We start from the raw sequence: 13,070 nt of genomic DNA on the forward strand, positions 1-13,070 counted from the left end.
GGCCTCCAGCTGCATCTATGTTGCTGCAAAGGACACAGTTTCATTCTCTTTTATGGCTGTGTAGTATTCCATGGTGTATATGTGCCACATTTTCTTTATTAAATCCACTGTTGATTGGCACCTATGTTGACTCAATCTCTTTGCTATAAATAGTGACTCAATTAACATGCAATGTGGCTTTCTGGTAGAATAATTTATTTTCCCTTGGGTATATACTCAGTTAATGGTAGTTCTAGGGAGAATAGTAATAGTAGGTCTGCTTCAAATTCTTTGAGAACTCTCCAAATTGCTTTTCACAGTAACTGAACTAGGTTAAATTCCCACCAACCATTTATAGGTATTCCCCTTTCTTTGCAGCTTGCCCAGAATCTAGTTTTCTTTTCTTTTCTTTTTTTTTTTTTTTTAACATTTTTTTAAAAGAATACTTTAAGTTCTGGGATACATGTGCAGAATGTGCAGGTTTGTTACATAGGTATACATGTGCCATGGTGGTTTGCTGCACCCATCAACCTGTTATCTACATTAGATATTTCTCCTAATGCTCTCCCTCCCCTAGGCCCCCACCCCATTACAGGCTCTGGTGTGTGATGTTCCCCTCCCTGTGTCCATGTGTTCTCGTCGTTCAACTCCCACTTATGAGTGAGAACATGTGGTGTTTGGTTTTCTGTTTCTGTGTCAGTTTACTGAGAATGATGGTTTCCAGTTTTATCCATGTCTCTGCAAAGGACATGAACTCATGCTTTTTATGGCTGCATAATATTCTGTGGTGTATATGTGCCACATTTTCTTTATCCAGTCTATCATTGATGGACATGTGGGTTGGTTCCAAGTCTTTGTTATTGTGAACAGTGCTGCAATAAACATACGTGTGCATGTGTCTTTACAGGAGAATGATTTATATTGCATTGGCTATATATCCAGTAATGGAATTGCTGGGTCAAATGGTATTTCTGCTTCTAGATCCTTGAGGAATCGCCACACTGTCTTCCACAATGGTTGAACTAATTTTCACTCCCACCAACAGTGTAAAAGCCTTCCTGTTTCTCCACATCCTCTCCAGCTCTGTTGTTTCCTGACTTTTTAATGATCGCCATTCTAACTGGCATGAGATGGTATCTCAATGAGGTTTTCACTTGCATTTCTTTAATGACCAGTGATGATGAGTTCTTTTTCGTATGTTTGTTGGCCAAATAAATGTCTTCTTTTGAGAAATGTCTATTCATATCCTTCACCCACTGTTTGATGGCATTGTTTGTGTTTTCCTTATAATTTTTTTTTAAGTTCCTTATAGATTCTGGATATTAACCCTTTGTCTGATGGATAGGTTGCAAAAATTTTCTCCTGTTCTATAGGTTGCCTGTTCACTCTGACGATAGTTTCTTTTGTTGTGCAGAAGCTGTTTGGTTTAATTAGATCCCATTTGTCAATTTTGGCTTTTGTTGCCACTGTTTTTGGTGTTTTAGTCATGAGGACTTTGCTGATGCCTATGTCCTGAATGGTATTGCCTAGGTTTTCTTCTAGGGTTTTTATGGCTTTAGGTCTTAAGTATTTAATCTATCTTTAGTCAATTTTTGGGTAAAGTGTAAGAAAGGGGTTCAGTTTCAGTTTTCTGCATATGGCTAGCCAGTTTTCCCAACGTCATTTATTAAATAGGGAATCCTTTCCCCAATGCTTGTTTTTGTCAGGTTTGTCAAAGATCAGATGTTTGTTGATGTGTGACGCTGTTTCTGAGGCCTCTGTTCTGTTCCATTGGTCTATATATCTGTTTTGGTATCAATACACTGCTGTTTTGGTTACTGTAGACTTGTACTATAGTTTGAAGTCAAGTAGTGTTATGCCTCCAGCTTTGTTCTTTTTGCTTAAGATTGTCTTGGCTATATGGGCTCTTTTTTGGTTCCATATGAAATTTAAAGCAGTTTTTTTCTAATTCTGTGAAGAAAGTCAGTTGTAGCTTGATGGGGATAGCACTGAATCTATAAATTACTTTGGACAATATGGCCATTTTCACGATATTGATTTTTCCTATCCATTAGCATGAAATATTTTTCCATCTGTTTGTGTCCTCTCTTATTTGCTTCAGCAGTGGTTTGTAGTTCTCCTTGAAGCAGTCCTTCACATTCATTTTAAGTTGTATTCCTAGATATTTTATTCTCTTTGTAGCAATTGTGAATGGGAGTTCACTCATGATTTCGCTCTCTGTCTGTTATTGGTGTATAGAAATGCTTGTGATTTCTGCACATTGATTTTGTATCCTGAGACTTTGCTGAAGTTGCTTATCAGCTTTAGGAGATTTTGGGCTGAAATGATGGGGTTTTCTAAATATACAATGATGTCGCCTGCAAACAGAGACAATTTCACTTCCTCTCTTCCTATTCGAATACCATTTCTTTCTTTCTCTTACCTGTTTGCCCTGGCCAGAACTTCCAGTACTGTGTTGAATAGGAGTGCTGAGAGAGGGCATCCTTGTCTTCTGCTGGTTTTCAAAGGGAATGCTTCCAGTTGTTGCCCATTCAGTATGATATTGGCTGTGGGTTTGTCATAAACAGCTCTTACTATTTTGAGATACGTTCCATCAATACCTAGTTTATTGAGCATTTTTAGAGTGAATGGGTGTTGAACTTTATTGAAGGACTTCTCTGCATCTATTGAGATAATCATGTGGTTTTTGTCATCTGTTTATGTGATGGATTATGTTTATTGATTTGTATATGTTGAACCAGCCTTGCATTCCAAGAATGAATCTGACTTGATCGTGGTGGATAAGCTTTATGATGTACTCCTGGATTTGGTTTGCCAGTATTTTATTGAGGATTTTCTCATTGATGTTTATCAGGGATATTGACCTGAAATTTTCTTTTTTTGTTGTGTCTGTGCCAGGTTTTGGTATCAGGATGATGCTGGCCCCATAAAATGACTTACAGAGGAGTCCCTCTTTCTATCATTTGGAGTAGTTTCAGAAGGAATGGTACGAGCTTCTCTTTGCACCTCTGGTTTTGGCTGTGAATCAGGGCTTTTGTTGGTTAATAGGCTATTAATTACTACTTCAATTTCAGAACTTGTATTGGTCTATTCAGGGATTCTACTGCTTTCTGGTTTAGTCTTGGGAAGGTGTATCTGTCCAGGAATTTGTCCATTTCTTCTAGATTTTCTGGTTCATTTGAATAGAGGTGTTCGTAGTATTCTCTGATGGTAGTTTGTATTTCTGTGGGATCAGTGGTGATATCTCCTTTATCATGTTTTATTGTGTCTATTTGATTCTTCTCTCTTTTCTTCTTTATTAGTCTGGCTAGCTATGTATTTTGTTGATCTTTTCAAAAAACCAGCTCCTGGATTCATTGATTTTTTGAAAGGTTTTTTTCTTTTCTGTCTCTATCTCCTTCAGTCCTGCTCTGATCTTAGTTATTTCTTGTCTTCTGCTAGCTTTTGAATTTGTTTGCTCTTGTTTCTCTAGTTTTTTTTTTTTTTTTTTGAGATGGAGTTTTGCTCTTTCACCAGGCTGTAGTGCAGTGGTGAGACCTTGGCTCGCTGAAACCTCTGTATCCTGGGTTCAAGCGATTCTTCTACCTCAGCCTCTGGAGTAGCTGAGATTACAGGTGTGCACCACCATGCCCAGCTAATTTTTTTGTGATTTTTTTCAGGGTTTCACCATGTTGGCCAGGATCTCTAGTTCTTTTAATTGTGATGTTAGGGTGTCAATTTTAGATCTTTGCCACTTTCTCCTGTGGGCATTTAGTGACATAAATTTCCCTCAAAACATTGCTTTAGCTGTGTTCCAGAGATTCTGGTATGTTGTGTCTTTGTTCTCATTGATTTTAAGAACTTACTTATTTCTGTCTTAATTTTGTCATTTACCCTGTAGTCATTAAGGAGCAGGTCATTCAGTTTCCATGCAGCTGTGCAGTTTTGAGTGAGTTTCTTAATCCTGAGTTCTAATTTGATTGTTCTGTGGTCTGAGAGACTGTTTGTTATGATTTTCATTGTTTTGCATTTGCTGAGGAGTGTTTTACTTCCAATTATGTGGTCAATTTTAGAGTAAGTCCAGTCTGGTGCTGAGAAGAATGTATATTCTGTTGATTTGTGGTGGAGAGTTCTGTAGATGTCTATTAGGTCTGCTTGGTCAGAACTGAGTTCAAGTTAGTATCCTTGTTTATTTTCTGTCTTGTTGATCTGTCTAATATTGACAGTAGGGTTTTAAAATCTCTCACTATTATTGCATGGTAGTCTAAGTCTCTTTGTAGTTCTCTAAGAACTTGCTTTACAAAGCTGGATGCTCCTGTAATGGGTTCATATATATTTAGTATAGTTAGCTCTTCTTGTTGTGTAGATCCCTTTACCATTATGTGATGCCCTTCTTTGTCTTTTTCAGTCTTTTTTGGTTTAAAGTCTTTTATCATAGTACAGGATTGCATCCCCTCCTTTATTATTTTTGCTTTCCATTTGTTTGATAAATCTTCCTCCATCCATTTATTTTGAGCCTATGTGTGTCTTTGCACATGAGGTGGGCGTCCTGAATACAGCACACTGATAGGTCTTGACTCTTTATCCAATTTGCCAGTCTGTGTCTTTTAACTGTGGCGTTTAGCCCATTTACATTTAAGGTTAATATTTTTATGTGTGAATTTGATCCTGTCATTGTGATTCTAGCTGGTTATTTTGCCCGTTAGTTGATGCAGTTTCTTCAAAGTGTCAATGGTCTTTACAACTTAGTATGTTTTTGAAGTGTCTGGTACCAGTTTTTCCTTTACATTTTAGTGCTTCCTTCAGGAGCTCTTGTAAGGCAGGCCTGGTAGTAACAAAATTCTCAGCATTTGCTTGTTTGTAAAGAATTTTATTTCTCCTTCACTTATGAAGCTTAGTTTGGCTGGATATGAAATTCTGCATTGAAAATTCTATTCTTTAAGGATGAAGAATATTGGCCCCCACTCTCTTCTGGCTTGTAGGGATTCTGAAGAGAGATCCACTGTGAGTCTGATGGGCTTCCCTTTGTGGGTAACCTGACCTTTCTCTCTGGTTGTCCTTAACATGTTTCCTTCATTTCAATTTTGGTGAATTTGATGATAATATGTCTTGGGGTTGCTCTTCTCAAGGAGTATCTTTGTGGTGTGCTCTGTATTTCCTGAATTAGAATGTTAGCCTGTCTTGCTAGGTTAGGGAAGTTCTTCTGGATAATATCCTGAAAAATGTTTTCCAACTTGGTTTCATTCTCCCCGTCACTTTCAGGTACCTCAATCAAATGTAGGTTTGGTCTTTTCACATAGTCCCATATTTCTTGGGGGCTTTGTTCATTCCTTTTCATTCTTTTTTCTTTAGTCTTGCCTTTACAGTTTATTTCACTAAGTTAATCTTAAATCTCTGATATTCTTTCTTCTGCTTGATTGATTTGGCTATTGATACTTGTGTAGACTTCACAAAGTTCTCATGATGTGTTTTTCAGCTCCAACAGGTCATTTATTTTCCTCTCTACACTGATTATTCTAGTTAGCAATTCCTCTAACCTTTTATCAAGATTCTTAGCATACTTGCATTGGGTTAGAACATGCTCCTTTAGCTTGGAGGAGTTTGTTATAACCCACCTTCTAAAGCCTAGTTCTGTCAGTTTGTCAAACTCATTCTTCATCTAGCTTTGCTCCCTGGCTGGTAAGGCATTGTGACTTAGGAAGAGAAGAGGCATTCTGGTTTCTCGAATTTTTAGCCTTTTGGCACTGTTTTTTTTCTCACCTTCCTGGATTTATCTACCTTTGGTTTTTTGATGTTGGTGACCTTTGGATGGGGTTTCTTGTGGACTATTTTTTGTTGTTGTTGATGTTGATACTCTTCCTTTCTGTTTGTTAGTTTTCTTTTTAATAGTCAGGTCCCTCTATTGCAAGTTTGCTTGAGTTTGCTAAAGGTCCACTCTGTTTATCTGGGTGTCAGCAACGGAGCTTGCAGAACAGCAAAGATTGCTACCTGTTTTTCCCTCTGGAAGCTTTGTCCCAGAAGGGCACCTGCCACATGCCACCTGGAGCTCTCCTGTATGAGGAGTCTGTTGATCCCTGCTGTGAGGTGGCGGTCAGGAGGCACGGGGGTGACATGAACCCACTTGAGGAGGCGGTCCGTATCTTAGTCAAGCTCGAGCACTGTACTGGGAGATCTGCTGTTCTCTTCAAAGCTGGCAGCCAGGAATGTTTAAATCTGCTGAAGCTGACCCATAGCCACCCCTTTCTCCAGGTGCTCTGTCGCAGGGAGATGGGAATTTTATCTATAAGTCCCTGACTGGGTTTGCTGCATCCTTTCAGAGATGCCCTGCCAGAGAGATGGAATCTTGAGATGTTTTTACCTTTTTAGTAATAACTGTTGTGACTATTGTAAGATGGTGTCTCACTGTGGTTCTGATTTGCATTTCTCTGATGATTAGTGATGTTGAGCATTTTTTCATGTTTGTTGGTCACTTGTATGTCTTCTTTGAGAAGTATCCATTCATGTTCTTTGTCTACTTTTTAATTGGGTGGTATTTTTACTTGTTGAATTAAGTGATGGACATTTTAAAAACATTTCAGAGGTGGTACATTTGTCTCCAAAGAAAGAAAACTATTAATTAGATCTCATTTAATTTGAAATTAAGGAGAAGCCCAGTGATATTTCTTACATAATTTTACCTTGTAAATTAGTATTTCAATTATGTTTTTAGAGTCTAAGTTGTGACTTTCTATAACATTTATGAACAAAACAAGATGTTTTCAAATGGTCATGTATACATACAGTTTATTTTCATACCATGAAGAAAAATATATTAGGATAAGTTGGAATGAAAATACTGTAAATTACCAACTTATTTGTTCACAGGACACTTATTATTAATATAGTTGGGCCTTTATGAGGAACAAAGCTTTCAGTCAATCATCATGCAGAAGACCTTGTGCTAATGAAGACTTGCATGGGAAATTAGGCATGCTTACCAAATTAAGGGACTACATCACATAGTAGGGAAAAAGTTTGTTGAAGATCAAACAACACATTGCTGAAAGAGTTAGCTTTTCAAAAGCAGACTGTAATTTTCCATATTTAGAGGCTATGTCACTCTGCTCCTATATATTTGGAGTTAGACCTACAAGTAGACAGAAAACAGAAACTCACCCTGACCAACTTAAGCAAATAATAATAAAGTGAAAGCATTGGCAAGGTGAAGGAAGCAAGGTGAATCCTGAAAACTCAGGCTCCGAAGCAGGCAAGAACCAAAGGTGTTGCAAACTCAGCCAAGACGAAGCCATCTGAAAATTGTGGTTACAATGGTTCTGTAGGATGCTTGATATTCTTGCCAACGAATGCAAGACTCCAGGGTTACTCCTGAGATTTGTAAAAAATTAGCTTTATTGCTGTCTAATTTACACAGACTATCATACACAATTTTAATGTATAATTTGATGACTTTTGATAAGCATGTGCACCTCTGTAACTACCGTCAGGGTAAAGACACAAAACATTTTCTTCCCCCAGAATATTCTCTTTAGAATCCTTAGTCTCCCACTCCTGGCAACTACTGATCTAGTAGTCCTATTTTCACTTAGCATTACATTTTGAGATTGATCCATGTTGTTGAGTATATCGGTTGGTTGTTCTTTGGTGCTGAATAGTATTCAATCATATAAATATTGCATAATTTGTTTACGCATCCATCAGTTGATGGACATTTGGATTGGTTTCCATTTTGAGGCTATTAAGAATAATGCTGCTGTCAACATTCTTGTACAGGCCTTTGTATGGATATATATTTTTTTTCTCTGAGGTAAATATGTAAAAGTTGAATTGCTGTGCAATGTTTAAATGTATGTTTAACTTTATAGGAAACCAACAAGGAGTTTCGGGCATTTCAGTTTCACTTGAAGTGTATGAGAACTCCAGGTACTCCACATTCTCACCAATATTTCATATTGTGACAGTTTTTTTTTTTTTTTTTTTTTTTTTTGAGACAGAGTTTCGTTCTTGTTACCCAGGCTGGAGTGCAATGGCGCGATCTCGGCTCACCGCAACCTCTGCCTCCTGGGTTCAGGCAATTCTCCTGCCTCAGCCTCCTGAGTAGCTGGGATTACAGGCACGCGCCACCATGCCCAGCTAATTTTTTGTGTTTTTAGTAGAGACGGGGTTTCACCATGTTGACCAGGATGGTCTCGATCTCTTGACCTTGTGATCCACCCGCCTCGGCCTCCCAAAGTGCTGGGATTACAGGCGTGAGCCTCCGCGCCCGGCCTTGTGACAGTTTTTAACTTTATCCTTTCTAGTGGGTAAGTAGTATGGCATTTTATTATAATTTGTATTTTACTGATAACATGATATTGAGCATATTTTCATGTGTTTATTGATCTTTATCTTCTCTTTTGTTGGATCTGTTTTAAGACCTTTGACAATTTTGTAGTTGAGCTGTTTATTTCACTATTGAGTTATAAAAATTCTCTTTATATTCTGGACATTAGTACTTTGTCTGATGCATATTGGCAGATATTTTTCAATCTGGCTGGATTTTTCATTTTCTTCATGGTATTTTTTTGAAGAGCAGAATTAATTTAAAGTCTATTTCATCATTTAAAAAGCATTTCATGCTTTTAAAGTATTCTCTAAGAAATCTGCCTATATCCAGGTCAAAAACATTTTTCCTCTATGTTTCCTTTTTAAAGCTTTCTAGTTTTGGCATTTACATTGAATTCTATGATCCATTTTAAATTAATTACTGTGTTAGTGTAAGGAAGTATGCTACTTTGTTCAGGGTTCATTTTTGTTGATATGCATACAGATGTCTGACTTCTCTATCACTATTTTTTGAAAATAGTCTATTTTTCTCTTATTAAGTTAGTTTGGTGCTTTTATTAAAAAAATCAATTGCTCATATGTGTGGGCACACTTTGGACTCTGGTGTTTTTAATTGATCCTGTGTAACATAAACCATCTTGTTTACTGTAGCCCTATGATAAATTTTGAAGTCAAGTAGATTAAATCTTCCAACTTTTTAGTTATTTCTTTTTTTTCAGAATTGCTCAATTTTCTAGGTCATTTGATTTCATATAACATTTAGAATCAATTTACCAATTTTTAAAAAGTCAGTTGGAATTTTGATTGAAATTGCATTGAATGTATAGATTTTTGGAGAACAGACATTATGTCAATATTGAATCTCTCCAGTCTGTTGTCCTGCAGATAGTAGCCCATTCAGCAGTCTTAGATTCTGATCTGCACTTTTCATCCTATTGAGACCATAGTTATCTGCTTGGACTTCAACTCCTTGTGTTTGGATTAGGAAATTGTTCTAGACTGAGAGTGAGTGTCCATGCATCTCATCTCCTAGAGGTCCCTTTTCTCAGAGATAACGTAAAGCATGTGATCCTATTGTCCAATGCCAGAAAACCATTTCTCCATATATGTTTTTAGAGTTTAGTTTTAGAGTTGCTTACAGAGAGTTACTCCAGCACGGTTGGAGGCAGAGATGCACTTCCTGGATCTTGGGTCATACTGCCCTTCTTCTTAGGAGATTTTTAAAGCTTATTGCCATTACTAATACCGTATTAACTGTTCTTTCATCTTTGAGCTTCGGTTTCTACATCTTAAAAATGTGGAAAATAGAAGTCTCTGTTATATAGGGTTGTTGTAAGAATTAAATAAGACCATTTAGAACATAGTCTGCAACATAATCAGAAGTATATGTGTATTAATTATCTGATTATATTTAAATCACCAAATTAGTGTTCAAACGTGTAAAATAGAAACATGCACTGGCAGAGCCTAGTTGATGTGCTCTGCTGATTCCCTTGATACCAAGGAGTGTCTAGTTCTTTCAACCCCATAATTAGAGATTCTTTCAAAACAAGAAGGGTTTGAGCCAGATACCAGAAAACATAAATGCCCTTTAGTACGTTGAAGAAGGTGTTTGCAAATAGAATCACTGAAAGGTGAAAACAATGAAGATCCCTTTGAAGATTCTATTCAGCATTATCACTGCATCATAAGAAAATCATAAAAAATATATATTTTAAAATATATATTTTAAAAATATATAGAAATAATACCAAAAGAATTGTGTGGATTCAGAAATGTCATGCCATGTTATTCCTCTACTTTTGATTTGTTCTCCAATTATGCATAGGTGTCTGAGGGCAAGGGCTGAATGAGAAGAAAAGGAAACAATGAAGAAGAAGATAGTGAAGTTAGCTTTAAAGATATCAGACCATTTGACTGTAAGTATTATTGACACATTTACCATTCTCTCTCAACTTAAGGTAGGCCACTTGTGCTGAGTAATCTTAGCAATGGAATTTTCCCTGAGTTTACAGGGTTGGCAGCAAAACCCAGGATGAATCTCATTGAATAACCTCCCACTGGTGGATATTTGTCAAATGGGATTGCCCAAGATCCCTTTCTCTTGCATCTTACTAACTTTAAGCCCCCGTTGCATGATATCCTTTGTCCATGAAACACCTATACTTCACGGAAACTGACTGCTGCCTCAATCCTCCCCTCCACCACTGGAAATGTAAAACCGTTTTGGGCAATGCAAATTGTAGTGACATTTTCTGTGGACTTTTCCAATAAAAGTTGGATTGTGTTTTCAAGAATCATAGTGGAAGAAACAATCTTGCTTTCTATTATTGAGCATAATTATGGAGGCATGGCTCTCCTGCTAACAACTGGCCTCCGTCTTATTACCAGAAACAGAGCTTTAGATGAAAGCTAAAGCCAGTTTTGGATTGAAGCAATACTGTAGAAGACAGAGATGGAAGAAATCTGTCTTCAGTAATATTGCGCCACTTGATCAAGTCTTTGTAGACATCTTCCAAGCCAGTGATATGTCTTCATTATTTAAGACAGTTTGAGTTTTATCATTATGTGCAACAGATTCCTGAACAATGCACTCACGTGGAATGACAGCTTTTATTCACTATCTATCTGAAAACATTTCTCAACAGATAATTCCCATTTCCTTTTTCCCATTATTTTGAAGAAAAAAATCTGTAATTTCAAATCATAGCTCATTGTCTATTCAAGTTCAAGATCAACCATTTTCTCACCAGATATTGTAATCTCAGTTCTTTCAAAGAGATCCCACATGTCTATTACTAAATTTTAATTTAATTTTTTACCTTGTTTTTGATATTTTTATATCAAAAATATTCAATCATTGAATATTTTTTGTTAACACTGGTCATTTCTTCTCTCCCCATCTCATTATTCATGGACCTTCCATTTCATTCTCCTCAGTTAGCAATGTTTCAATCTAAACTATCGAATACCTAAGAAGGAACCAGATAGATTACTAAGCGTATCATTTATCTTAAAAGAATAAGAGACTTAAAGACCAGTGAAAATAAATGTATATAATGGAGGTGGTTAATATTAAAATATGAGAATGTAAGAGCCTCTGTTAAATAGAAAATAAAAGCAACCACATTATAGCTATTACTGTCTACATTACAGGTAGTATAGCTACATCATGAAATAAGATGTATTCATTTACAAATGGATTCTAATTTCCCAAGCCTTCTGCAATCACTTTTTAATCATTAGTTTCTCAATTTCTAAAATTTGAGTGTATTATTGGAATATAAAATTTAATCTGTGTGTTTTTGTTAGAAATATTTCATGAGAAGTTTTGATAGAAGAATGGAACTGAAAATTTTGACCAAAGACAAAGGGAAAAACTGTGAGAAATTCACATGAAACAATTACTAGTAGTGACTTTCCTAATGCAGTGGTCTGTGGGTTCACTGGGGTCCATGAGTGTCTTCCAAGTTCTGGGAACTGATCACTTATTAATGTCATAATAGCTTATCCTTATGCCTCTATTGTGAATACTTAATTTGTGATATTTAGTAAAAAACAGTTTAACATTATATTTCATTGAAGGTAATTTTATTCTTCATCAAAGCTATCTCTATTATTCACATAATTCAGAGTTTTTCTTTATTCAGTGGACTCAGGGATAGGTAGAAAATGTGATCTGTAATTTGGTAGCTCCAATAAAATATAAAACTAGTGAGAAAAAGGTGGAGGTCCTCTGCTGTAGAGGCAGCTGATGCCTGCCTAAGTAAACAGTAAGCTGGAAAGAAACCGGGGCTGATGCTGCATCATGCTGTGTGTCTATGTGTTTGCATGTGTGGATTTCATGTAACAAGCCAGAGAAAGGGACCATTTTATAAATGCATAAGAAAAGCTAAAATACCTTAGGAAACAAAAGAAAATGTTTGCTTTTTATGTGTCTATATCTTATAACTTTATCTCATCCGTAGAGATTCATGGGAAAATATTAAATGATGGAATGTATTCACAAATTCTTAAGCTAGACTTCATTTATGGCATTGGACATTTGTATGATAATAACAAAGAGGTCTTTATTACAAATGGAAAAAAAGCTGAAACTTAATGGAAAAATGCACAGAATACTTTTCCACTCATATGGATGGATTTGTGTTAAACAGTTTCTCTGTGCTTGGTCCCTAAGCACTACATTGTATGCATTTTAGAGCAGGTGGTCAAAATGGAAGAAGGCTCAAAGAACCAGCAGAAATGCCTTGAAGAGTGGAAATACATGAAATGCATGGGCATCTCACTTGCAGTGCTCCCTTGGATGCAGCTTCGGAGGAATGTTTGTAAGTGTAATGAGACACTCCCTAGCCAAAAACACCTCTTCCAGAATGCTATTGCTTCTGTTCCCTCATTGTTCTCCTCACTTCCTTCAGTTTCTATATTTTGCAATTAAAATAAAAAGGTTAGCCATTACAGATAGGAATTTATTTTAATAATAATAAAGAACATTAGTGTAAAATCTCATAATGCATCGTGGACTCGCAGATAATAAAAAGAACAGCACTTTTTCAATCAAGTTAAAATATTTCTTTATTAGGGACGGGAACAATACTCACTGGGCTAGGTAGGGAGGTGTAGGGGAGGGGAGGGGAGGGACAGCAGGGGGCGGGGCGGATGGTGGGGGATAACACCAGGAGAAATGCCTGATGTAGGCTATGAGGGAGGGAGGAGATGTGGCATGCATGTACTTATGCAACAATCCTGCAGGATGCAGGATGTGCACGTGTACCCCAAAGTGCAAGTAA

The 13,070-nt window shown here is 36.7% G+C and overlaps 1 long non-coding RNA gene across 1 annotated transcript; it reads left to right on the forward strand.

The window, feature by feature from the left end:
• The first annotated feature begins 7,820 nt into the window (after positions 1-7,820).
• On the forward strand, positions 7,821-12,676 carry LOC105717550 (uncharacterized). Its single transcript, XR_001107548.1, has 3 exons — positions 7,821-7,878; positions 10,109-10,199; positions 12,483-12,676. It is a non-coding gene; the product is annotated as an uncharacterized LOC105717550 (long non-coding RNA).
• The last annotated feature ends 394 nt before the right edge of the window (positions 12,677-13,070 follow it).

The sequence above is a fragment of the Aotus nancymaae genome, unplaced genomic scaffold (genome assembly GCF_030222135.1).
Source record: "Aotus nancymaae isolate 86718 unplaced genomic scaffold, 86718_ANA_hifiasm-v0.15.2.pri h1tg000006l, whole genome shotgun sequence".
Classification (NCBI taxonomy): domain Eukaryota; kingdom Metazoa; phylum Chordata; class Mammalia; order Primates; family Aotidae; genus Aotus; species Aotus nancymaae.